This window comes from Dendrobium catenatum, unplaced genomic scaffold (assembly GCF_001605985.2).
Source record: "Dendrobium catenatum unplaced genomic scaffold, ASM160598v2 fragScaff_scaffold_156, whole genome shotgun sequence".
NCBI lineage: Eukaryota > Viridiplantae > Streptophyta > Magnoliopsida > Asparagales > Orchidaceae > Dendrobium > Dendrobium catenatum.
In genome coordinates, this window is record NW_021318618.1 from 8,046,267 (window position 1) to 8,070,804 (window position 24,538).

Sequence of the window (24,538 nt, forward strand, 5' to 3'; positions counted from 1 at the left end):
TAATCATTGACTTGAGCCTGAAGTTGATTAATTCATTTAGTTCAAGCTTGAGTTTGAGCTTAATTTTACGAATTCGAGTCCGCTCACAAGTCATTTATATATTGTAAAAGATATTTTTTTTTAAATAATTGTTATAATAAAATGATAAAAAAAAATGAGAAATTAGAAGAAATTAATAATGATGGATTAAATATAAATATAAAAGGTAGACTAGACTCGCCTACATTCATAGATATAATTATGTAAAGTTTTTTCTTACACTAATTTCTGTCTACCTTTTGACAAATTATTAAACTAACCTTTTTGGTAGGAAGCTGTTTGACTTGCAATTATATATCTAGCTATTTATAAAATAATGAACAACAATATTTTGCTTTACTTCATAGGCTTCACATATAAATTAATACATGCAATTATTAATCAAAATTTTAAAATTAAGATTACTTAAAAAGTCAAAGAAAATGCATGCCTAGCAGCATAAAGAAGAGTAACACATATGACACATAAATTTGATTATAATAAGATATTCGGACTTATATGTTTAATACATAAATTTTACCATCTATATTATCCAGCATTTTGTTACATGAGAATCGCGTCGGACACACTGCCTAACCAGGTGATGCCCACGGATGCAAACTCGGTAGATACACTGCTTAGATCTATAGATGTCCTTGCCTATGAGCTATGTTAGATGTCGTTAGGGGTGCAAACGAGCTAAGTCGAGATCGAGTCAGGGGAGTGCTTGAGTCGAGCTCGACTACCAAATATCGAGCTTGAGCTCGAGGTCGACTTATCTCACGTCGAGCTTCTTTCCCACCTCCGTCATCGAGCATTGTGCCTGCATCGAGCTTCGTCGCCCCGAGCAGGCTAGCCCCCGCTAAAAGCATGCAAGCTCCGACCTCCGTCGCCCTCAGCTACGTGGTTGAGCTCTGTCGTCCCGAGCAGGCTTGGTCACGTCCGTTGTCATCCGGAGCTCTGTCGTCGTCTCGAGTTCGACTGTCGAGCAACACAAGAACTCCGTCGTTTTGATTTTCCCACCCGACCTTTGGTTCGTCCTTACGCCCGCTCAAACCAAAGTTTTGTTTTCCCGCTCAGTTGCCTCCGCAAGCTACCCGACAAGTTGACGAGTCGAGCGAAGGTCTATTAGAGCTCGATAAGCCGTCGAGCTCGACTCGAGAGCTCAATAAGCTCGACTCATCGAGTCTGTTGCTGGGTCGGGTCCGAGCCGGCTTGACTCGATTACACCCCTAGATTTTGTTGTGGTTGAGCCTATCGATATTTTCTAGCATTTCATGGACTCGTCAATGCCCTCACCTATGAGCTCTAATGCAATTAACTCGCTTCTTTTTTTGTTGAGGGCTTCAAAAAATTTCTTTGGGAGTGGAAGATGCGGAGTGCGAGCACAGAGATGGAACATAAGGGTGAATGCTTCACAACGAACGTCGGGACAAACAACAAAGAAGGGCATAGATATATTGACTAATTCATCTCCTAAAAACAATTAACGACAGCCTAACTGCGTTTGCCAAACTAATAGAAATATGAGGCAGAAAATAAAACCAATCCAAAATTACCTCCCAACCATTGCTATTTTTCTCCTCCTAATTCCATTTTCAAGTTAATTAATCTATATAGACAATCTCTGTAAAGGAAAAAAAAAAAAGGATTCTGAACTATTTCTTAAGAAGAGAAGATTAACGGGATTTGAATGCTCTTAAGGTGATTTAAGGCTGCTTCTCAGTTATTTTTCTTTGCTTTGATATTACTTAATTTCCTTTTAATTCTCATTATGATAACCCATTAATATGTGGTGAATATTCATTAATTATTTTAATTAACGCCTAATTCATTAATATAAAGCAATCTTTTTTTTTTCTTTTCCTTTGCAGAGGAAAAAGAAAAAGGGCCATTGCAGATCACAATGGACTGAGGAGAGAAGGGATATGAACAACAGATTCCATTCTTCTTCCATATCTGATTTCTATTTGAGTTTTTAGGAGGTCAGGTCTTTGTTGTGGCTTCAATGGCTATAGAGAAAAAAGGCAGGAAAAAGGTTTGTATTTAGATATTATGTCTGTTTTATTTCATCATCATCATCATCATCATCATCATTTTCATTTGTTTAGGGTTTAGGTTTTCTTTGTTTTGATCCATTACTTTTATCTATGTTATCTTTGCTACAAATCTTTTTTCATAACTAATCTTTTGAGATTAAGGTTTCGTTTGGGATGGCTTTCTTTCTGCTTCTTAAAGCAATTTCCTAGTACAAAAATTTTAATTTTTATACTAGGAAGCTGTTTTAAGAAGCAATAAAAAACCCGTCCCAAACGAAGCCTAAATTTCTATAACTTTTTTTTAATGAATTTTTGTCTTTCATGGCGCAAGTCATGTCTAATCAGTTCTAAATTTATCGTTCTAATATGGTATGTCTTAATCCGAACATTCTCATTTCTATCAAATTTGATTTGTTTGTTAATGATTTTTTAGTATCCAATGCTTTGATTTATACAACATTAGGGTTTAAGGTTTAAAATTTATTGTCTAACTTAATTTTGGTCCATCAAAACTTTAAAAGTTTATGATCGACTACATAATTCGAGAAAAATATGAAAATATCTCCATAAATCATGAAACTTTTCAAAGCATTTCAGGTGGTTTCAAGTCCTGAAATCAATTACATAATATGCATTAAAGGTCTTAAGTCAAATTTAGGATTTTCTATCTTGGGATATATTCTCGCCTGACCAATTTATATCGTGCTCTTACACTTTCTATAATACACTTGGAAGGCGCCAAAATCATTTGCCCGCCATCTAGAGGCTAACCCCCTTTGGGGCCTCCACCAAATTTGTTGCATATGTGCGCGCGCACGTGTGTGCATATATATAATGGTATTAGATTTGAAAAAATAGCATCCAATATGCACAATATATGCGTATTTCAATAAGATTTGAAACTAACATACGAAATAACAATTTTGCAATAGAAACTCATTGTGGAACTAAAGGTTTACATGCATTGCAAAGGTTGCGAAAGCTCGGTTTTTATGACTCTTCAAAAGCTCAAAGGTAAAATAAGTATGACTTGACCTTATCAATTTTTTTTTCTTATAAAATATCTCTCTCTTATAAATATTTAATTTAAACTAGGTGTTGAGGAGGTCAAAGTTGACATGGATGGTCACAAGGCTATAGTAATTGGACGTATAAAACCAGAAAAAATTCTGAAGAAACTCAGAAAGAAAACAGGAAAGAAGGCTGAGATTCTAACATTAAAAGAGATTCTCAAAAACAAACAAAAGGAAAATTATCCAAAAAATGAAGAGCTCAATGATGTAAGGAATGATAAAGTTGTTGTATTTGAGGATCTTAGTAAAAATAATTATGATGTTTATTTTGGTATGTTTAGTGATGATAACCCTAATTCATGCTTGATTATGTAGTATCTGGTTTTTTGTTATTTGTTTGTAAAAATACAATTTATACTATTTATGAAAAATGTTACAAAAGTGTAATTTGAAAAATTTTCTTCTCATAGAGAAGCTATGTAGCCCATGCTTCCAATGTGTAATTATATTAGAATTATTATCATATAAATTCGAACATGTGAATATGCATTCACTGTTTATAGTATTTATTTTTGTAATACATCATTATTATTGCCAATATTTTTATTCATTATATTTTTCTACATTACTTTCAATTCTTCTATCACCGATATATAGGAGAAATTATTACGTGCGGAGTCCGGATGAGACAGTTGTATGATTTACTTTGTATACTCATTAAATACTACATAAATACTTAGTAAAAAAATTACTGAGCATTTATGCAATATTTACTGAATATACTCAGTAAACCGGACAGTTATCCCGATCCGGACTCCGCACAAAATTATTCTGTGCAACATTAATTGAAAGGAACTCAAATATCTAAGATCTTATTTGGGATTAGTGCAAACATTGACTATGAATTGTACTCATCTTAAAGCGTATCAAAGGGCTCTGATGTTCATATTGATAAATTATTTCTCCTGAATTAATCTAATATTAAATCCATAAAAGACATCATAATTCTATATTTTTAACATTTCAAATATCAATTTTACTAATTTTTCAATTGAATTTCAATAGAGAGTTACATATTGAATCCTCATTTAGACTTAAACTTTTAGGTTTTTCTTCTATTTTTGAACATTTCAAACATTTGATATGCTTCAATCTCTTAAGCATATTTTCTAAAATTAAAAAAAAAAATATTATGAAAACTTATCTTTTTTTCCCAATAAAAATAAAATATGAAAATGATATCAATTTCCTTTTTTTTGGCTTATAGCAATCAAAACTGTTGCAGACTAGAATATACACGGTGATAGAGTTAGAACATTTTCGTCTCAGCGTTGCACGGATATCCAGCACACAAACACAGGGAAAATCATGAAAAGGGAAAAAACCACGGGGCTACGCCTAGTTGAAATAATTCCACTAATGTTTGCTTGAGGTATAAGAGGCTGATTCATCCTTAAAATTTAGGACGATCAGATTACAATGCTTCACTTCCGAATTGAAATCCAATTACAAACAAGTTGTGTATTCGAGTTGAATTTAGAGTCACTTAGAATTCCAGCATCACTTAAAAATCGGGCAGAGTTCTGGCGTCACTGGAAAGTCAAACGGAATTCTAGCATTACTTGAACGTCAGACAGAATTCTGGGCGTTACTTGGGCAGAATTCCGGCGTCACTTTGGCGTCGGGCAGAATTCCGGTGTCACTTGGGCGACGGACTGAATTCCGGCGTCACACGGGCGTCGAGCATAATTCGGCGGTGATCGAGGAGTTTCTTCCCTCCTATCCTTATCTTCTTCTTCTTGCTTGGATCCCCTCTCAGGAGAAATGAAGGGTATATTTATAGATTTCTGAAGTGGCATGGCCCGTAAATAGGTGAGAGATCAAGGGTAAATGGGGAGTGGTTGGATGGACGACCGATATTGAATCCCTTGATCATGTACCATTCATCAGACATTTTAAGGCCTTAATGATGTTGGAATTCAACGATCTTGGGCTCGTTGTATTTGTCTCGTCGAGCCGCTAGATTTGACTATAAGCATGTTATGTTTGGAAGCCGTTTGATAACCCAACTTGTGGTTCGAACCTTCTAATAGCGCTTTGGGTTCTTTATTTGGACTCATTTGGACTCCAATTTAGTTGAATTTGGTGTCTTTGGGTTTGTGTTTCTGAGACGCTCAGTTTGACTATAGGTTTGCTGAAATCGAAGTTCATATGATCCTAGATTTAATTTTTGAAGTTTTCGGCTTGATTTTGCGTCAAGATTCGTGCCTGATCAAGATAATTTTTTGATGATATATCAAGAATGAGTTATTTGAATAAGTGTAAAATAAATGTAAGTGATTATATATTTTGTTTACAGTGAAAAAAATAAATATATAGACTGTAAAGCTTAACAATAGTGGCGGATGATGATTGACAAGTTTTTATTGCTATTGAGAGCATATATTCTCTAGAGGAGAAATAATTTAAAATTTCAACAAAATAGTATTGGAGGTGTCCCAATACATATAAGGACATTGAAATTTTTTTTTATTTATAAAATAAAATTAATTATTTCTCTTATATTCAAATTTTAAAAATCACTCTTCTACCAAGAAATACTAAACTTTAAGAAATTCTATATAAAAACCTTACAAAATAATAGTTTTATTTAATTTATCTTAATAATAGTTTTATCTATTAAACCCAAAAAAAAAAAAAGTAAGAAAGTAATAACAAAATAAAATTGTAATTGCAGCCTGCAAAACAAAACAGTCTGAAAGCTACCTCAACCAAGCTCATAATCATACTTACAAACACACTAAATATGAATATAATCAATACTTAATTAACTTAAAATACAATTAATCCAACTAAACAAATCAAATCATTTCATTCTATTTGAAATTACGCTTCATCTTCCCCATTTTATCACAATCATTATGATTGGAACAAATTGCTAACCATCCATTAATTTATTTACAATCATGACATGGAACTTATTAATCAATAGAAGCCCATATTTTTAGACAATATACGCAGGTGACAGTAATTTAATTGGATTAAATCATAGATTAGGATATAATTAAGTACATGATCGAACGGTTCTAAATGATTTGAATAGGATGATATGAATAGATCCAATGGTCTGATTTTGACCTATGTTGTTTTATTGGATAAACACGCTATTTATATTATGGCCAACCATTTGGCATTTCATAAGAACTTTCCACAGGTAGAGATTGTTAGGAAGGTCAACCACTTATTTTTTATATGTATAATATATATATATTTTTTTATTTTATGTAAGGATAATCCTAATATTTTTATATTGTATATTATATTTTTTTATATAAGAGTTTTTTTAATAACTTCATCAAATATCTTGCATCAAATTTCCTACTTTTTTTTATTTCATTTTTGTTTAATAAATTTACTACTTCTTAAACTAGCTTTGTAATAAAAAATTAAATTTATTGTACTAAAAAATTATTTTAAGAAAATGTAAGAAAGCCGTCCGAAACGAAGAGATTTCTTACCGCTTTATGAAGCAATTTTTTAATAATACTAATATGTTAAAATATACAAAATTATCATTAAAATGAACGGATAATAAAATGATAAAATGCATATCATCAAAATGCATCCCTCTTCTTGTGTTTGCTAGACTAAGGCTTCATTTGGGACGGCTTTTTTTATTGCTTTTTAAAACGGAGTTTTATTACGAAATTAAAAAAATTTGTACTAAAACTCCATTTTAGAAAGCAATAAAAAAACCGTCCCAAACGAAGCCTAAGGCTTCGGTTGAGACGACTTTCTTGCTGCTTCTTAAAGCTGCTTTCTAGTACAAAAATTAACATTTTTGTACTAAAAGCTTCTTTAAGAAGCAATAAAAAAATCGTCCCAAACGAAGCCTAAATATGTACTATTGTTGGTGATGCTCTTTTCTGATGTTCATTATGGGGTATTTGGCGAACGAATTGTTGGGAGATTATTTCTATGAATTTCTCCTTTTAATGTGATTGAATTTCATTTGAATTTGCTATTGCTTAAAGGTTTTCATTATTGTTTCATTATATGTTGGCTACACAGTATATTTTTGGAGAATGGCCTCATACTTCATTAGCTTTGTTGGGACACCTTTCTATTATAATTTTTTGTGGATCTCGAGATTAGAAGATTCTATATTTTTTAGGCTATTCGGACGGTTATTGCACTTGATCAATGAAGACTACTATAAGTTGTGGGTAATTTCAAGCATTTTTAATATAAATATTTGTGTGTCTGTTATTGTAGGGGTGTCAAAATTGGGTTCGGGTCAAAATTGATTCTGACCTATTATTGTTTGACACGACCCAAACCTGATCCATTTTTTACAAATGGGTCAGAAATTTCAACCAAGACTCGACCCGCCTGATTTTCGGGTATACAGACCTGGCATGAAATCACTGAAGAAAATGATTACCTTCACAACAAGCGAGCTCCCTCTGTCATCGTCGTCGTTACTTCCGATCCAACAAAAGAAATGGTGAGCTGTCTATCATGACTTCCAACCATACAAAAGGAACGTCATCGAAGGAGGCAAATACGTCTTTTATCAGCTGATTGGCCGAAGAAGCGCACGAATGGGGGAAAAGAACGTTGTCATTCTGAACGGCGAGCTGTCGTGACTTCTAACCCGACAGAAGGAACTGTGTCAAAGGAGGCGAGTTGTTCGTGACTTACAACCTGACAGAAGGAACAATATCGAAGGGGGCGACTCGAGGTTTGGAAGTCAATATATGTATTGCCTTAGGCGAGCTATCGTGACTTTTGACCCGAAAAAAGGAACATCGAGCTGTCGTGACTTCCGATTTTGAGATGCAGTGCAGGATAGGAACTGGATTGGTTCCAGGTTGAAGTCAGATTTTTGGGTTGCCCTGAACCTGATCCGAATTTGCAATCGGGTTAGGATTTTAAACCCGAACTCAACCCCGCTTCTTAAATGGGTTGACCATAACTCAAAATTTTCGAGTTGAGTTTGAGTTTTTGGGTCGGGTCAAATATTTGACACCCCTATTTTATCCATCGTTATAGCAGTTCTTTATTTATGAATATTTTAATATTTATATAATTAAAGTTTATGAATGAATATATTGGGCATCACCTTCAATTTCAAAAAAAAAAATATTGAGGACCAAAGAGGCGTGCGATTAAAAAAAAGCATCCGATTTTTAACAGCAGCGGAAAGGATCATGAACTCATTCTGATCGGACGGTAAGTAAATGATCAATCTTCAAAGGGGCATAAAATGAACGGTTGATATTTTCTCTTGAATTTCCTGCAGTTACTGGTACAGAAGCTCATGCTAATGGCACCTTTAGTTCTTTACCTTAACTGGCGAAATCGTAGTGGTAGAATTAGAAGAGCAATAAAGATATTGCAGAGCTTACTCTGCTTCATCCTTTTCTCTGCGATCTCCTCGTCGTCGTCGTCTTCTTCCTCTTTAGCTTCTTTTTCCCAAATTCTCGAGCAAGTCTAAAGCGGTGCTTACAATAGGAGAAACGAAGAGAAGAAATAATCGGAATTGGAACCTATGCGTTCCTCGCAGCCGCTGGAGATTGCCTGATCCGCCGCAGCTGCCGCCGACATGTTCATCCGGTGCCCCTCCGTCTGGAAGCGGAAGACGGGGGCGGTGCCGGTTTACCTCAACGTCTATGATCTCACACCCATCAACGGTTACGCTTACTGGTTCGGTCTCGGTGTCTACCATTCTGGCGTCCAAGGTCAGATCCGGCTAACTTCTTCTTCTTAACCGAATCGATTTAATCAGGTTTAGGATTTAGGGTGATTTTTGGATGGATCGCTTGATTTGGGGGTTTGGGTTTTGTAGTGCACGGAGTGGAGTACGCATACGGGGCGCACGATCATCCATCCACGGGGATCTTCGACGCGGAGCCGAGGTCGTGCCCTGGGTTCGCGTTTCGGAAGTCGATTTTGATTGGGAGGACGGATTTGGGGCCGGAGGAAGTGCAGGATCTGATGGAGGAGCTCGCCGAGAGCTACACCGGAAACACCTACAATCTCATCTCCAAGAACTGCAATCATTTTTGCAACGACGCCTGCATTCGCCTCACCGGCAATGCCATACCCAGCTGGGTAAATCGCCTGGCGAATCTTGGTACCCTTTCCAGACTTCAATCTCAAGTCGATACGAAGCCTCAATTAGGCTTTCGGTTTCAATTTCGATATCGATTTCGATTTCCTTTCCCTTCTGATTACAAATCTGGACTGCTTCTCGGATTCTGTAGGATTCTTCTGCAAATGCGTGCTTCCGGTGCACGTAGCAGCGGTGAGAAGCCGCACTGAGGACGCGAACGATGGCAGCGGCGACGGCGAGCGACGGCGACTGAGGAGCGGCTCTACGCGATACGGCGGACATGCAAACGACGCCGAGAAGCACACTTCGGTGATTTCTGGTCGACGTAGCGGGAGCAGAAGAAAACGGCTAGAACCATCGGCGTCCTCCGCCGCCGCAGCGGTGGAGTAGCCTCCTGAAGGGTGTAATGTGCCGGCGGAGGAACCGATGTTTTCTACATATGTGCGTTTGTTTAATAAAATAATTTATGTGAATTTTTCTAATTTTTATTTTTTTTTTATTTTTGCTTTGCTGCTCCCTGCTTTGTGTTGGGCATAGGGGAGGAATTTTAAAAAGTATCTTGATTAGCGCTTAAATTAGGAGAAGGATCATCAAAACAAAAATTTTAAAAAGATTATGCAAACATTTCGAAATTACGTTTTAACACAAAACACAATTTTTTTTTGCATTTTCTCATTTTTCTACAGAAATGTCAATTTTTATTACATTTTTCATTAAAACGCAATATTTTATTGTGTCTTATCTGCAAATAATTTAGTACTGTTTTAAGGTGGGGAGAGGGACGGGAGAGAAAGTGAAACGGAGAGAGAGAAAGGTGTAGAGACAGAGAGAAACGGAGAGAAGGAAATTTAAGAATTTAACTTTAAATATTTTAAAATTATATTTTAGATATTTAATCAAATTTTATTTAATTTTAAATTTTAAAGTCACTTTTGAATTATATTTAAATATTTAATAAAATTAATTTTAAATCTTAATTTTTTTAACATAATCTATATTGAATATACTTTAAAATATTATTAAAAATGATATAATTTAAGAATATTTAATTTAATATTAAAAATTCAATATTAAATATTATTAAATATACCAAATTTTAATAATATGTAAAAGTATATACAATATAATTATGTTAAAATATTTTTTAATATTTTATATTAATTTTATTAAATATTTAAAATATAATTCAAATTTTACTTAAAAATTTTGAAGTTAAATAAAATTTGATTAAATATTTAAAATATAATTTTATAGTATTTAAAGTTAAATGCTTAAATTCTTTTCTCTACGTTTCTCTCTCTGTTTCTCTTTCTCTCCCGTTCCTCTCTTCCCCTTAAAACAGTACTAAATAGATAAATAATTTCGTTTGTATGAAAATGCAATTTTTTTCAATGAAAATGCAATAAAAATTTTCGTATGCTGCAAAAAAATGAGAAAATGCAATTTTTTTCTTATGTTTAAAATTCCTCAGGCATAGGGATGACTCATCATAAATTGACGCTTTTATCAAAACTTTTTTATAATTTTTCCTATTTTTAAATCTAGATTTTTATAGGATGACGTGGTAGCACTTGAACGGATGGAAGCGTATTTGGTGCCTGGGCAATGAGAGGATCTGGAGATGCCCGTGATAATGCACACGTGCACTGGCGGGCCCCACTTCACCTGGGAGTACGATTGTCTCGGGAGGAAAGCGGAGCTGATGGGAAGAGAGAGAGAGATGAGAATATAGAGAGAGACGGAGTAGTGAGTGCTGATATTTCCCAATAAAAAAAGTACTGATATCGAATGCTTTGTGCGTCTCTTTAAAACTTCTTTTTTATACTTTAAAAAAATAGCTTTTTTCTTTAAAAAAAGTTTCTTTTAAGGGCCCTTTGGTTCAACGCATTTAGCTGTTACTACAAATCGAATGCGTGCATTTTAAGTATTTTGATATTTGTTGAAGCATTCGGAATTCTCTATGTGGTGTATTTGCAATGTATTTGAAACCTATTAAAATCGTGTGAATTCCAAACACTCCCTCGCTTCCGTGAATTTCCCTCTCGTGCTAAGAAAATATCTCGCTTTTGTAGACCTTGCTCTTGCGTCCTGCCCACGAAGTTCCCACCGAGCTCTGTAGGTTCTTCCTTCCCGCCCGGTTCTACTACTGAGTTCTCCTGCTCAATACAACACCTCGTGACCTAGCTTCACTCGGGCATCTTCGTGACCTAGCTTTGCTTGTGCCACAAATGACATCTTAGTTTGTGTCTTCATTACTGGTAACGACGTTCATCTCCTACAATCATCTCCATGACTTGTGGTTCTATAGGCATCGACATGTGCTTTCGAGAGCTCATTCGCTCCAATTCCTCATTGAAACAAGGTCGCCACTCATCTCCTGTTTAAAAAAAAAAATTAATTTTATATCAAATTTGAAGTTACATTCAAATCAAATGCTTTCACAATCCTCCTTTAAAAAATAATGCAAGATTTTAGTCACTTCGTTTACGGTCCTTTCAAAAACAATGCATATGTTTATTAAATATTTAATTAGTACTTCTAATCTTAATGTTAAAAGTTTTATATTGTTTATTTGTTGTAAACGTGGCTTGTAGATCTTAATTCATTTGCCTACCAAACTCTATGATTGAATAATCCAAAAACGATGGTATATATTCAATTTCTGACGTTTAATGTAATTATATTATTATATACAAATCTTTGGTCGGTATCTTTGTTGATTCATTGTGCTTTCAATATATTAACTTGGTTTCATGTTTTTTGATGCGGTGCATCCTATATTTATGGTGTTCCCTAGGACACCTTATCTAAGTTTGTTAGAATGAGCTTCTAGAATTCTCTTTTTTGCTTTATAAATAGGAGGTTTTTGTAATAGGAAGACATTGAATGATATAAACCCTTTTCAAGCTTTGAGAAAGCTCTCTTCTTCTTCCCTGGATTGGGAACTCCTTGAAATCCTTCTTGCAGGTTTGATCTTCCGACGATCCACTACATCAGTTGGTATCAGAGCCTGGAGCTTGCGAAGATCGATGTATTACAGAAGGTCGGCTGTCGACGACGATCGAAGCCGCAAAACAATATTGGCGGTCGACGACGATCGACGCCAAGGAAGGTGGGCTGTCGACGATACTCGAAGCCGGATCGCCTTCTATCAAGCTCAATCGAAGAAGTCGCTCGATCAGGTAGAAAGAAACCTTGATCGGATTCGCGAAACCCTTCGGTCAATAAGGAGGATGAGGATGTCGTCGGCAACCATACCGAGACATTCTTCTTCTTCGATCCCCTCGTCCGCTTCACGCAGATGCCATCCGTCCCGCCATACTCCCACGGTCGCAGATGATTACGCTCCGCTCGAACTCCCGCTCAAATGGCGTGATCCACCGCCGGAATACCCACCGCTCGAGCTTCCATTGCGATGGCGAGATCCTCTGCCTGATCGCAAAGTTCACAAACATCCCTTGCCCAACGATTCGCTTCCGCATCCGCCTCCACTGACTACTTCCGCATCCTTTGTTTCTCCTCCGATCTCCTCTACTGCATCCACATCCGACTCTGTTCGTCAACGAATCGCTTCCGCATTCGAGCATGATACCGCGCCTGGCGACGAGCGCGAACCCGCGCCTGGCGACGGCCGCGATTCCCTACCCGACGAAACAACCGTCTCAGCAACTCAACATGATCACAGCCCGCTCTCGCTCCTGCTCCCAGCCCCACTTCCGCAGCTAACCGACCCATCGCCTATGCCCCTTACGACCCAAGTGAAGCCAGACCCCATCAGCTCCGGCGCCCCGCACGCTCCTGCATCAAGCGATCCGCTGGACTCCAGCCACCGCTCAAGTGGCGATCGCGACAAAGACAGATCTCATGATCGAGATCGCAAACGCCTCACACACGATCCCGCTATATCCGAGAAGACATGGGATTCCCTGATCCGTGAAGTTTGCGTCTCCGGAGACGATCCGGATAGGACATTGTCGATGTTTCATGAATGCATGCAAAAATGAGGTATTTCACCCTCTCTCATCACTTTCCCCTTATCGGTTATGTCATCCCAAAATTCTAAAACAGAACTCAAAGCATAAAAGATAAATTGTGAAATTATTTAATTCATAATTGTAGTAGTCAATATGATCAATAATAGTAAAGCCTATGAACTAGTAAACCAATAATATATAGATGCTAGAAAAATAATGTAGTATAGTATTATTTAGAAGCAATAAAATAGTAAACGTTCATTTTTAACTCATACATCGTCACAATATTATCCAAAGATTAACAAGTAAAGTAGAAGTACTAAAAAAATCTTCAAAACTCATAACAATTTAGTATAATACTATCCAATTTTCCCAAAAAACGGTACTATATATCTAGTAATCATATAGAAGTGTACATATTATATTTAGTTATATGATTATCAATGTCTAGTTGAAAATGAATCTACTAGTGTTTGCCATTAATTACAAATAATGTCCTTCCTTATAGAAAGGCCTTAACTCAATATAGTAAATATCATCATATAGAGTGCATTACATGGTTGGATTTGGAAGAATCTAGTGACATGAGAGATATTCTCAAGAGAACATATGCTTGTTTATTTGGTATTTTGGTTGGTAGGTCCATAATCGGACAATGGAGGGTGGAAGGGTTGTAGTCAAGTGATTGAGATCAGGGGGATCGACTTAGGCGATTTAGGTCGGAGGAACTTTATTTGATGGGCGATAGAGGTCGAAGAGACCGTAGTGGGGGTGACATAGGTCGAAGGATCATAGTCGGCACGCAATGAAGGACGAAGGGACCATAGTGGAAGGACAATCAAGGTCGGAGGGTATGAGAAATCGTAGTGGAGCAGTAAAGAGATGTAGATTTTAGAAATTTCATATGAAAATCAAACATGCACACAAATAAATAAGAGAGAAGTTTAGTCCCAACGAGATCCCATTCGCACGCTGCATCACATGCTGCGACTTTCTTTATCCTTGTTGCCCAATAAGAGTTTAGTGAAGAAGATTAATGAAATTTAATTAGAGGAGTATTATATTATGTAAATAATATAATTTTAGATACTGTGCAGAAATCTTTAAAAAAATCTCGCGTCAACTGGCCTTTCTTCCGCCCATCGCGGCCGTCTATAATCGTCGTACAGCCGCTAACCGCTAACTGCGGGATGATTTAACGAGTAGAATTTTCACACGTGGGAAATCATTCATACGAAACGGCTGCGGAGGAATTAGATTTTTTTTTTCTTGTAAAAATAGTAATAATTTTCTTAAAAGGTAATTGGCTTATTAAACAAAACCCAAATTCTCACCCGCTGAGCTATTGCTGGAAATGCGCACACGTGGCATATTGTAAGTCGTAAAACATGATGTCACAAATGAGATCTTCAGATTCGGTCGTTCCACTTTTCATGGATTAAATTTGTTTAATCAGAAGAGATGTGGGCCCGGTTGAATTATGCTTAAGTAAATTCGATTTTGAATTTTCTTAGTTAATGCTTTTCTGATAGTGATTAGTGACCTCGATGTCGTTTGTTGCAACTTTAAGTAATAATTCAAGCATAATATTAAATTATTATTATATTTAAATCTTATAATTATATATTCCTTCTAATAATTATATATTAATTTATTCTTTCTTTAAAAAATATATAATTAAAAACAATCTCTACACAATATCATTCTCTACACACTCTTTTATCTTTAAATAACAATCCATATCCTAGAAAAAAAAATTTAGGACCAAGAAAGAAAACATGTTAAAATCACGTGAAAAGAGCAGTCTCGTTCCACTTTTCATGGATTAAATTTGTTTAATCAGAAGAGATGTGGGCCCGGTTGAATTATGCTTAAGTAAATTCGATTTTGAATTTTCTTAGTTAATGCTTTTCTGATAGTGATTAGTGACCTCGATGTCGTTTGTTGCAACTTTAAGTAATAATTCAAGCATAATATTAAATTATTATTATATTTAAATCTTATAATTATATATTCCTTCTAATAATTATATATTAATTTATTCTTTCTTTAAAAAATATATAATTAAAAACAATCTCTACACAATATCATTCTCTACACACTCTTTTATCTTTAAATAACAATCCAACTATTATATCCTAGAAAAAAAAATTTAGGACCAAGAAAGAAAACATGTTAATTTTTTGAGGGGGGGCAAATGCCCACCCTAAGCTATGGGTGGATCCACCCATGCTGAGAAGCAATTAACAATTTGTGTCATTTTCAAAAACTATATTACAATCAATAACTAAATCAACATTTTGATAGCTAAATTAAACCAATCAAATAAGAGATTCACATTTTCTTATAAACTAATTATTAAATTCTATATATAAATTGAATATTATTCTAATTATAATATCATTTTTTAATAGTAGAAAATTTTCGAAATATAAAACATTTCTATAGACATGAAACCTGTCATATAACTATCATTTTTTATAAAATAAATTAAAATATAAATTTTCTTTATTAAATCTTAAAATTATGACGACTTTCTCACATTAGCTTGAAATTTGAGGAATGTTAATACTTAATAGATAAATTAATACATAACATCATATATATGTAAGCAAACAGAGCACTTGAAATCTAATGAAAAATTGCAGCAAATTCCAGCACCTATGTACTGAACTACGAATGTGAAAGAAAATCTTGCAGAGAAAAATTCAGAACAAACGTGAAATTGAAGGCAGAAACAAGTTTTACCTGCTACCGCGTGAAGAAGAGGGAAGACGGAAGAGAGCTGCGGCCAGCTTGCGATTCACGAAGAGGAAGAATGAGACCAGTGGTGAGATGTCAGGGCAAAAAAGGGGCAAAAGTATTTTTTTCAGAGGGGGCAAACTACTAAAATGACCTTATATGTAATTAATTTTTTTTTTTTAAGGGGGGGCAATTGCCCCCCCTGAACTCTACATGCTTCGGGGCAATTGCCCCCCCTGAACTGTACTTGCTTCCGCCCATGATTGTGAGTATTATATGTATGTTATTGCATGAGTTTGGAATATATAGAAAAAAGTATAATCTCCAACGAAATATACAACATCAAACATATATCTTTAGGTTATATAACATATGTAATTCTGATTGTATTGACATGGTACGCATGAGGAGAGAGCCGTTCTTCAACTTATGTGATTTAATGCGCATACGACAATTGTTGGTAAATATATTCAATATTCAAGTCGAGGAATATAATATTGCTATGTTATTACATACACTCGGGCATAATGTTTGTAACCGTGTCTTTCGATTTAACTTTCAACACTCCTGCAAAACTATTAGAAGGTATTTCATAGTTATATTACATGTTATTGGGGAGTTACGTCATGAATTTATTAAGCCTCAACTTCTTACAACTCCATATAAGATTTAGGCTTCGTTTGGGACTGCTTTTTTATTGCTTTCTAAAACGGAGTTTTAGTACAATTTTTTTTTAAAAAAATTTTGTACTAAAACTCCGTTTTAGAAAGCAATAAAAAAACCGTCTCAACCGATCGCCAAATCGTCCCAGGACGATCAGACCAGAAAAATCGTCCTGGACGGTTCCCAGAACTATTCTCAGGCCGATATTTTCTACAGTGCCGATCGGCCTGGACGATTTCCAATCGTCCTGGACGATCCTGAGAGGAAAAATCCAAATTTGAGAGGAACAGTAAGGGAACGAGGTCTCACAGCCTTAGTCAATTATTAGGTTCCTGCCATTTTTTCAGGTATTCTCATTCCCCATTCAATGAAAATTCATATTTTCTTATGGTCTTGTTAATGTAATTTGTAATAATCCGATTGAAATAATTTATTTTAAATGAAAAATCTCAATTTTAGTGCCGTGTCATGTACGTCCAATAAGATAGGGAAGAGCGATAAGTTTGTTCAAGGCTTTTTCAATGGTTAATTTTGTTCAGAGATTTCTTCTATTTGTTATTAGTAACTCAAATCTCATTTTAATTTTCAATGATTTTGATTATTATATAGATTTTTTTTTTGTATTGAATATAAATGATTATTTTCAACTATATTTTGATTGTGGCATTTGCATAAGTAAAAAAGGGTGGCTAATAACAAAATAAAATAGGTTGGTTGTTCAAAAATAATACCCTCTACATGAGGTGGACCAACCGGTTTTTCTTTAAAGATGATTTATAGTGTTATCCCGGTTATAGCTTGTAATAGATGGCCGATTATACCAACGGGTAGAGAGTGATGAGTCTTTGTTGATTTAATGAAGCTACCTGTAATGATAATTGATTAATTAAATATGATAATTGATTTATTGGATAAGTGATAATTGATATTACTTATGACCAACTAGAAATCAATTATGGTAAAAGATATTGAAAAATTACAATAAAGCTAGATGTCATGACTTACAAAATCATACATTGATGTATGGATATATTAATAGCACTAATGATGTTAATAGATATATTAATATCATTGATAGTATTGAATGCACAAATAATATATAAATAGATGATACATATGAATATATATGATATATTCATTTAATGATTTATATAAGATTTTTGTATAGTTATTTTATCGATTTATTGAATTTTATACTCATTATTAATTTTTAAATTCATTGTAATGATTCCTTGTTTTTATCATTGATTATTTTGAATTTTATTAATAATAATGAGTTATTAAATATATTAATTTCTATTGATTATATTAAACTAAGCATATCATATTGATTCTTTAGTCCTTGCATTAAAAACTTTAGTGAGTTTTGGTTTACTACTAGGCTTTTGAGTTTATTATATAGATTTTAATGATTTCATGTCATGAAAGAGATCATGACCAGTTGGAGTGAGATTGTCAGAGATTTTTAATTTTTTTTTTAAATTTCGTTCTATATTTTTCTTTATTTTTGGTAGTAATGAGTTTGTCTTAGATTATTAATTGTATTGATCTTCTAGCTATTGCATATTAATTTTGGGAGAATAAATATTATATAATATTTTAAGGTATGTAATTATTAGTTATTTTTACTATATATAAATTTATTACTGTGATGTTATGAATGCTACACCCTCTCACTTATCTGCTTGTGTGCTGGATCTTCGTACAATGCTAAGACGTTAAACCATATATTTCTCTACCGCCACGGATATTCCAGGACGCAACAAGTATCAAAGCAGTTGTTAGAATAATTGAATCATAATCAGAGATATAGATATTGATTTAAGAGTGAGGTAGAAGTTGTGTAGTATAGATTTATCATTTTTGCATTTAATTGATTGAGTTCTAATTTGTGATTTTTTTTTATTCTATTTGAGTTTTGATTTTACGAATTTTTTTGGTATTGATTTTGTGCCCATATTTTTAAGAAAAATGTTCGGGATGATATTTTTTAAGGTGGGTAGACTATAATAATATGAATTTTTATGAATGATTTTTTTTAAATGAAAATTTTGAATTTTAGCATGGTGTCTTATTGAGAAGAGAGAGAAATTTGTTTGGGCATTTTTATCTATCAATTTTGTTCAAATATTTCTTTTATTTGTTATAAGAAACTCAAATCTCATTTTTTATTTTTAATAATTTTGATTATTATATAAATTTTTTTGTATTGAACATAATTGATTATTTTTTATTATATTTTGATTATGTCATTTATATAAGAAACAAAGGTTGGTTATTAACACTATAAAATGGGTTGATTGTTAAAATATAATACTTTACCCATGAGGGTAGGCCAATGGACTTTTCTTTAAAGATGATTTGTGGTTGTAGCATATAATAAATGACAAATTATGTCAATGGGCAAAGAATGACTACTCTTTATTGATTTAATGAAGCTACTTGTGATTATAATTAATTATATAGATAAGTAATAATTGATATGATTGATGACCAATTGGGAATTAATTGGGGTAAAAGATATTGAAAATATCACATTAAAGTTGGATGTTCTGTCTTGCTAAATCATATATTGAAGCATGCATATATTGATAACACTAATAATATAAATAGATACATTAATATCATTAACAATATTAGATGCATTGATAATACATAAGTAGATGATGAATATGAATAGATAAGATAGATTCATTTAGTGATTTTTGAATGATTTATGTAATGTTATTTTACCGATTTATTAAATTTTATACTAATTATTATATTTTGATTCATTATAATAATTCACTACTTTTATGCTTGATTATTTTGAGTTTTATTAATAATATTTAATCATTAATTATATTAGCTACTATTAATTATATTAGACTAAGTATATCATATTAATTATTTAGTCCTTATATTAAAAGTTTTTGTGAGTTTTGGATTATTGCTGGGCTTTTGAGCTCATTATATAGATTTTAATGATTTCAAGTCAGGGAAGAGATCATAACCAAGTGGAGTGAGATTGTTAGAGATCCTTTATTTTTTTTTTAATTTTACTATATATTTTCTTTTATTATTTATAATCAGAAGTTTGTGATATATTACTGATTATATTAATCTCCTAGCTATTATATATTGATTTTAAGAGAATGAATATGTTATTTTCACTGGATATATATTTATTACTATGATGATTTATAGAAGCTATAGATGATTTTTTAAAAAAATTAAATAAATAATTCTTTCAAATTTAATTTTGAGGTGTTATATAATTTATGTGAATATTAGGATAATATTGGAGTTATAGATGGAACACATATCAAGGCTAGAATTTGAGCACAAATGTGCATTTAGTGGAAGAAAATCATACCCAACACAACATGTGTCAGTGGGAGTTGACTTTAATTTGAGGTTCACATATAAACATGCTGGTTGGGAAGGATCAGCCCACGATGCAATAGCTCTTAAAAATGCATTAGAAATATCCAATGGTTTACGTGTTCCAAAAGGTAAAATAGATAACTAACATTTTCAAATAAACATATCTTTACTAGACAACTCAATTTCTTAAAGTTAATATCGCATGTAAATTCTATCAAATTGAAGATGCCTGGCTACTCCACGCGGTAAGATTTTGCTGCCCCTTATCGTGTAACAATATATCACTTGAAAGAATTTAGCAATATTCGACCTATAAATTCGAACGAAGTGTTTAATCTATGACACTCATCATTACGTAAAATTGTGAGTGTGCATTTGGTTCTTTGAAGAATTATTTCACAATTATAAAGTATGAACCTTATTTTCCTTTACAAACTCAAGTTGAAATTGTTCTTAATTGTTGCATATTACATAATTGGATTATCACATAAGGTGGTGATGATTTCATTTTCTCTAAGGATACATAGGCTCGGAGAATTATCTATAGAAGTTGATTTCATAGAATTATAGATGACTCCCGAGAATGGATGGAGAAACTTGATAAAATTGTACAAGCAATGTTGACTCGCTTGCAAAATGATGGATACTAGATCTTTTTGGTGTTGATGAAACTCTTTTCTTATTTCATCAATGAGAAAGATATATATATTTTATAGTGTATTTTTACAAAGATAATATTTTGTTTACTTGTATGTACTTCTCAGTATGTTTTGACATAGATATGTGATGAAATTATTTTACTTGTTTTATAATAATATTTGTTATGTGTAGAGTTAATGAATTCCCCTTAAAAAAATGTTGCATTTAGTTGTAAACCAAAGAGGAGAAAAAAAATTATGGAGTTTAAAATCTATGCTGATAGCTGAATTACTTCAAATTATGACTGAATATATAAATGCTAATATGCGAAGTGCCAAAGAATTTAAAGAATTTGTATATAAAGGCGCCGCCCAAAAATTAAAATAAATAATATGAATAAATGTCATGATTGAGCAATGCATGAATCAAATTCGGCATCAAAGGAAATCATGGAATCACAATCAGGAGCAAAAAAAGAATATCAGAAGCAACTTGGGATGAAACAAAAAAAAAATGATAGTGATGGGCCAAGAGGAGTATGCATCCATATTCAGGTATTACTTTCATCACATCTTTAAAATTGATATTAAAGGACTTACATTGTGTAGTTTATTATAATGCAGGCATTTCCCATGGACATTGTTTATTTAAATTTTCTAATTACAAATTATGTGGAATTTAGAATGTATATGGTGAAGGACATGCTACCGGAGAGTGGGCTAAATTTGGAAATTCTAAAACTCCATTAGGAACTCAACAAATATATTTAAAATATGACAAACTCTCATGATTTATGGATGCTGGTATAGATGCATCAATGTCAAGTGCTTAGCCTGATGTGGAAGTAAAAGAAGATTCCATATGAACGAAAAAAAGATCATTTTCATCATCTGCTACAGTAGGTTTCACAAAAAAGAAGACCAAGGTACCTGCTATTGATCAGAGCATTCGTGAGTATATTGTTTTGATGGTTGATAGTGTTATTCAAGTTGCAAATGCTATTCATAGCACAAAGGTTTCACAAGAAAGAAAGATATTCACTGAACTTATGACCGAATTATCATGCATTCCTGGCTTTTCTTAAGAAGAGATTTATATGGTACATGACAACTTATCGAAGAACCCTACAATGATGCAATCATTCCTCTCAAAATCTACAGATTCAAAGGCTAGATGGATGCATAAAGAGCTAGGAAAATGATTTATGCTGTGAAAAATATTATAATTTTTAATTGTAATAACTAGATATTTTTTGGAGTTATTTTGTATTAGATGTATAAACATTTTGAGGTATAATTCCTTAATATATATTTGGGATTTACGAAATAGAAATGGTCATGTTGGGTATATTTGGAGCAATGTTAAGTTTAATTTGGATATGATTGCTCTTTTTTATGATTGTATTGATACATTAAATAGTTGGTTTGTATATCTTGTTAATAAATTCAAGTATTCCAATATAAGAAATTTCACATTGTTCAAATGATAGATATCTTACTTTAGAATATTAAATTATATTGTTGACATTGGATTTCAATATTATATTAATGCACATCATACAAAACAACACCACCGTATTCAAAATACACTGTTTTTACTTTATTCTACATATACCTCACCAAACAAGAAAATTAATTCTCCTACAGTTGTCTTGCAGATAATCAAACAATCTCAAAGTATTCTAAATACATTGCATTTACTTTACACTGTATGTACTTTACACTACATTATTTTTTCAGGCAACCAAACAGCTTATTAATTGAGACTTTCAGCAAATTTATATTTCATTTGGGACAGCTTTTTTATTTAGTTTTAAAGCAATTTTTTCATTACAAAATTTTTTATTTTAAAAAAATTATACTAAAAAAATATTTTAGAAAATAATAAGAAAACTGTCTCAAACAAAGCCTTAATCTCAAATTAAGGCTTCATTTGGGATAGTTGTTACTATTTTTTAAAGCAGTTTTTTTTTTATTTTTAGAATTAAAGGATAGTGCATGGACTCACACACACATCACATACACATTACTTGAATCCAAGACCTCTTAGTTGATAGTCAAAGCATCCAACCAACAGACCTAAGAGAGTTACATAGACAAAAAAAATTAGTTCAAGAAAATTTTGTACTACAAAGTTGCTTTAAAAAACAGTAAGAAAATTGTCTCAAATGAAGCCTAAATTAAGTACCTACTCTCTACCCAATAAATCAATAGGAAAAACTAAGATGATTTTTCCCTTTTGAGTAAAAAATTAGTCTTTTAATTTTTATCTGCACATTGAATCTATGCAATTTTTTTTACACATAACACTTATTAATTCATTATTATTGAATTGATGTTTTGATTTTATGCAATCCTTTTAATATTTCCATATTTCATTGGACTAATTTTTTGATACTTATATTATATGATTCACACTGTCAACAATTTTGTGAAGCTATATATCTTAGCATACAACAAATTTTTTATTTTGTACAAGCTTAGGTTACATTTCAAACAGTTTTTTTTACTATTTTATTTTTTCCGATCGTAATCATAATTTCTGCTTAGTTATTATTTCTTATTGCTTTAAAATTTTTTTTTTGCAAAGTAGCTATTTTTTATAACAGCTTTCAAATAAGTTATTTTTTTAATAACAACTTTATAATCATATTTATAACAAGATGTAACTGCCCCAAACATAGAGCTGATTTTATATAAATATAACCAAAGGTTATCAACTTCAGCTTTTTTTAATGCATGTGTTTTATAAGTCAAAACATCAATAAATATATGTCCTGATTTGTTTTAACCTTTAAAACAAATAAGGACTTTATGTAACACGTAATTTTAGAGAGCTTCTAATCCTTTAAAAATTTGTACCTCTTTTTTATGTAACACGTAGGCCCCATTGTGAGTTTAAAAGAAAAAAAGACCAAATAATTTGATCCAAAAAATTCGGGCTTGGATTAACTCTATTAGTTTTTAGGTTGAGTTGTAGTTAAAAATATTAACCTAATTAATTTCCTAATTGGGTTCACGTTGACCCAAAGATCTAAAATTGACCTAATTATCATTTGAGTTCGGGTAATATGGACCAAATTCATGTTAAATGGGTCATTTTTGGGTTAAGATCGTACTTGGGTTAAGCGAATCACATTGATTTAAAAATTCACATGATCTATATGATAAATAGGTCAAGCAGCTTAGATTCGAGTTAATCGAGTTTGGGTCGAGTCAAGTTCCATTCTAATATTTTTTTACTCATGTGATTAACAGGTCAGATTCAAATCAAGTTTATTCAGGTGTTTTCCATTTTGAGTTATGCCCTAATATGAATTATCAATCCAAATTGACATCCAAAATAGATATAAATATTTTAATAAAAATGCAATTAAGAAAATTAAAATTTGAATCAAATAATAAATTACTATATCATTCATCCAAAATATATAAATAAAATAGTTGCATCAAAGATTGAACTTTTCTCCTTGGGATAAATTAATTGAGATTCCCTTTCTCAAGGGGTTGATTGTTCTCCCATCCATCATGTCATCATATAATGTTGTGATAAATCTTGTTTGATCTAAGGCAATTCTTTATTATTATTATTATTATTTATTTTAATTTTTTGTTTGATCTATGGCAATTATTCTTAGAGAGTTTTAAAAATTAGGTCAAGAACAATGGTTTAAATTTTGGGTGTTAGATCTATGGTATCATCCCCATGTAAACCCTACGCTCCTCGACGTGAGCTGCCGTCGCGAGTGAAGAGGGAGACGATCGGCACCTCCTCCACCTTAAACTTGATGAAGAATATCAACGGAAGATGTGGTTTTTCTTGATCTGTACCTTATAACTCTTTCACCGCAATCTTTTATCTGGCTTGAAGCTTAGGATTTGCTAATGGAGGAATGTAATTGGATCCTTGGGAGATTGATTTAAATTTGATTATAATGGTTTTAAAACTCTTTATTACAATGGAGTG

The 24,538-nt window shown here is 32.8% G+C and overlaps 1 pseudogene; it reads left to right on the top strand.

Annotated features, from left to right (window-relative positions):
• Positions 1-3,175: 3,175 nt before the first annotated feature.
• LOC110099011 lies at positions 3,176-9,692 on the top strand (annotated as a pseudogene).
• The last annotated feature ends 14,846 nt before the right edge of the window (positions 9,693-24,538 follow it).